Genomic DNA, 4,181 nt, shown 5'->3' on the forward strand with positions numbered 1-4,181 from the left:
CGAGGGCAGACACTGCCTCGGGGTCTTCGTGTGAACAGGCAGGGTGTGGGATGGGGCTGCGTGGCAGTGGTGGCAGGGCAGGGCTTGGGGACTTCTGCACGGGGTGCAGGGACAGATGTTGGAGGTGCAAGAGCAGCTCTTGGGGGTTGCAGCCCAACGGGCACAGGGCTATAGGGTGCAGTGGTGGTGGGGACAGTGGGCTGTGGAGCACAGGGCCGACCGGGCAGGGGGCTCTGCATAAAATGCCAGCTTGGCAGGGGGTACAGAGTGCAGTGCTACCAGGCTTGGGGGGCTGGGGGTTGCAGTGCCAGCTGGGACAGGGGGCTGTGGGTGCAGCACCAGCCAGGCAGGGGCTGTGGGGGACCCCTGAGTGCAGCCCAGGAGGGGAGACAAAAGCAGAGAACAGACAGCAGCCATGGGGACAACCCCTGGCAGCCACCCACACCCCAGCTACTCACCCAAGGGTGCTGGGCCACCCCTCAGCACACAGAGCTCCCATCCCTCAAAGCCCCTCGGAAGGGGGACTTGAAGCCCCCAGGCAGTCCCACAGCGAGGAGCAGCATCCCCCAGCCTCGCGTGACCTGTGCAGGGGGAACGAGCCGCCGCGGGGCCGGGGCAGCGCAGCCTGGCCCTGCCTGACCCTCCCTCCCCTGCAGCCAAACACCGTCTCCTTTCCAGCCCGTCTCGTTCCCGGCCACCGCAGCACCGTCTGTTCCTGTGCCAGCGCCTGGCATCCAGGGGTTCCCCGGGCCGGGCCCGGCTGCCGGGGGGCACATCTGGGGACTTGTGCTGGCCGTGGGCTGCCAGGGCGGGTGACAGCCACAGGTGGCTGGGCAACGGGGTGTGCCCCTGCAAATGCTGAGGGTGTGGGTCCTTCACCCAGGTGAGGTCCGCAATGGGAAGAAATCCCCCCGGGAATGTGCCGGGGTCGCTCACGGGGGCTGGATCAGCCCCTGGCTCCCTGGCACAGAGCTGCTGTCCCAGCGCCCACCTTCCGGCCCACCCTGCTCATGCGCCCCTCGCAGACCCCAACCCCGCAGAGCCCCCGGCTGGAATGCCTCCTGCCCCAGCCCCTCCATCACTCCCGGTCCCACCGGGGGCTTTGCCGGCAGCCGCCATGGCCAGGGGGCAAGTCTGCAGCGTTGATGAGATGCACCTCATTATCCCTCATTAAGAGGGCAGGGCGGCTGGCGGAGCCAGGAACTGGTTCGTGCTCCCTGGGGCCAACCTCGCCACGCTGGCAGAGATCCCGGGTGTCCCAGGAGACCCGGGCTCCTGACGTCAGGCGGCCTCGGAGGTCACCCTGAGCACCCCAGCGCTTCAGAAGGAGCGGAGCAGAAGTGTGGGTTCCCCCACCGAGGCTGTTTTCCCACGCACAGGGAACGCTCAGCTCCAGGGATGCCGAGCCCTGGGAGCTCGCGGGGAGCAGCTTTGGGACTGTTGCTGTTCTGGTTAGCTGGGATGTCCGTGGGCAGTTCTGGCTCACCATCCAGCTCCGGCTCCATCCTCACAGCCCGGGGCAGAGCCAAGGGCTGCCAACCCCTGCCCGAGACCCTCGCTCCTCTGCTCACTGCAGTCACTGCTTCTCCAGGCACCAGTCACCAAGGGAACGTGGTGCTCCCGCAGCCCTGTGTGCGAAGGAGCTTTGACAACGTCCTTCTCCAGTCCCGTCTCCCCAGCTGTCCATTCCCAGACCCACCAGGCAGGAGTCCCATCCTGCCAGGCTGCCCGGGGGGCACATGGCAGCTCCTGCCCTGCAGCAAACCCAGCAGGACTCGCTGTGCCAGGCTGTGGGTGAGCCAAAGGCTCTGCTGCATGGGCTGCCCAGGGTTCATCCCATCCACACAGGGCCCTCAGGGCAGGTCGCGGGGCTGCCGGCCTGAGCCCTGCCCCGAGGTGACATCCCCGCAGAGCTCGGTGGCACAGTGACATCCCCTGTCACATCCCCGCCGGCCATGGGGCTCGGAGGCTCCAGTCTGACCCCTCAAGTGGTGCCATCACCCCCAGGCTCCAGGGTGCTTGGCCACAGGCCAACCTCTGGTTTGTCCCTTCGGGGGCAGGTTCGGGTGTCACAGCCCCTTTCCCAGGCTGCAGCTCCCGAGGGGTGGGAGCTGCTGGGCACAGCGCGGCTCTGCTGCCTCGGGGGGGAGCTGGACAACACCTGGGCACAGGTGGGCACACGCGTCCGGCTGCCTGGCCGGGCCCTGCCGTGCTCGCTGGCCAGCAGAGGGTAGCAGATGGTCAGAGCTGTCCCACTGCAGCTTGGGCAGGAGATTCCCAAAAAGCACCTCTAGTGCCACCCTGCTTCTCCTGGGCCATGGCCCACCACCTCCTCCAGCCCCCCGCATGCCTGTCGGGATGTGCAGCCCCCGAGATCCCGTCCTGGTGTCCCCGCGGTGGTCTCTGTCACTCCCTAAGCCACTCTGAGTGACCAGTGCAGGGTCAGCAGGTGTGTGGCACCCAGGGCACACCCTCAGGGCACGGTCCCTGTCCTAGGACATGGTTTACCCGGGCCCTTTGGGGCTGGGAGCTCAGCAGAGACCCACCAGGCTGGAGAAAAGCAGACCTGGGGAGACTGAACTTCAGTTTTCCACTGTCTAGAGAAGGGTTGTGGAAAAGGGAAACACAGCCCTGCCTGGCAAAAGGACACGAGACACCAGGCACAGGGGCACATCAGGAAAATCAGGGATTCACAGAATCATTAATGTTGGAAAAGCTCTCCCAGGTCACAAGATCATCAGTTCCAACCGTTCCCCCAGCACTGCCATGGTCACTGCTAACCCATGTCCCCAGGTGCCACATCCACAGGTCTGCTGAACACCCCCAGTGATGGTGACTCTACCACTGCCCTGGGCAGCTGTGCCAGGGTCTGAGAACCCTTTCAGTGATGAAACAAGCCTTTCAAGGTTCTGTGGCACAATGCTGCGACATCATCCTCAGTGGTGGGAACTCCACCCTCAGAGGGCTCGCATACCTGAGTGGACACCAAATGCTCTGATCAACCTGACCTTTGGAGCCCTGCCTTAAGCAGGTGGTTGGAGTTAAGACTTCTGCTGGTCCCTTCTAACCTACATCTTTCTGTGGCCCTCTGAAACCCAAATCCAGCATTTTCTCCTGGCTTTGACCAGGCCTCCAGTGGAATTGGCCTCTCTGGGGTCTACCACATGTGATATGTCAGTACCTCATAGAACCACAGACTGGTTTGGATTGAAAGATTACAAACTATCTCCTTCCACTCCCTGCCATGGGCAGGGACACCTTCCACTGTCCCAGACTGCTCCAAGCCCCATCCAACCTGGCCTTGGACACTGCCAGGGATCCAGGGGCAGCCACAGCTTCTCTGGGCACCCTGTGCCAGGGCCTCCCCACCCTCACAGGGAAGAATTCCTTCCCAGTATCCCATCTAACCCTGCCCTCTGGCAGTGGGAAGCCATTCCCTGTGTCCTGTCCCTCCAGGCCCTCGTCCCAAGTCCCTCTGCAGCTCTCCTGGAGCCCCTTTAGGCACTGGAAGGGGCTCTGAGCTCTCCCTGGAGCTTTCCCCAGGTTACACCCCTGGTTCTCAGCCTGGCTCCAGAGCAGAGGGGCTCCCGCTCCTGCCCCCTCTCTGACAGAACCTCTACAGCTGTGTGAGGAAGGGACTAAATAAAGACTCACTGTAGCTTTATTGACCAACCAGCACTGCCTGGGCACGATCCCATCAAGGGCACATCCAGCTGAGATGTGTCAGCAGCAACACAGCATCCCCTGCACGCTTACAGAGAAGGCAGCACCTTCCTGACCCCTCCATCCCTGCAGCAGCCCCCCTTCACCCCTCTGCAGCAGTTTCCTGAACCCCCCATCTCTGCAGGAGCTTCCAGACCCCTCACCCCCCCACCTCCATGGGGGAGCAGCAGGGCCTCTGCCGAGTGAGGGAGGCAGGTTTGGGTCTCCACACCAGGGCGGTACCTGAGCCCCCTGTGCTGCAGCTCCCAACCCTACCCGAGCCTGAGCTGTCTGCCCCACACACCACCAGACCCCTCACCACAGCCACCGCACAGCCCAGAGCAGTGGGACCTGCTAGAATCTAGAGGGGGGAAGTTTTTGCAGACAGTAAAGACTTTATTCCCCATCTCAGCCTCAAAAACACCATGTAAATCCGAGGGTGTGATGAACAGGAGAAAGCGCTTAAGTGGATAAAGGAG

This window comes from Corvus brachyrhynchos, unplaced genomic scaffold (genome assembly GCF_000691975.1).
Source record: "Corvus brachyrhynchos isolate BGI_N302 unplaced genomic scaffold, ASM69197v1 scaffold555, whole genome shotgun sequence".
Taxonomy (NCBI): Eukaryota; Metazoa; Chordata; class Aves; order Passeriformes; family Corvidae; genus Corvus; species Corvus brachyrhynchos.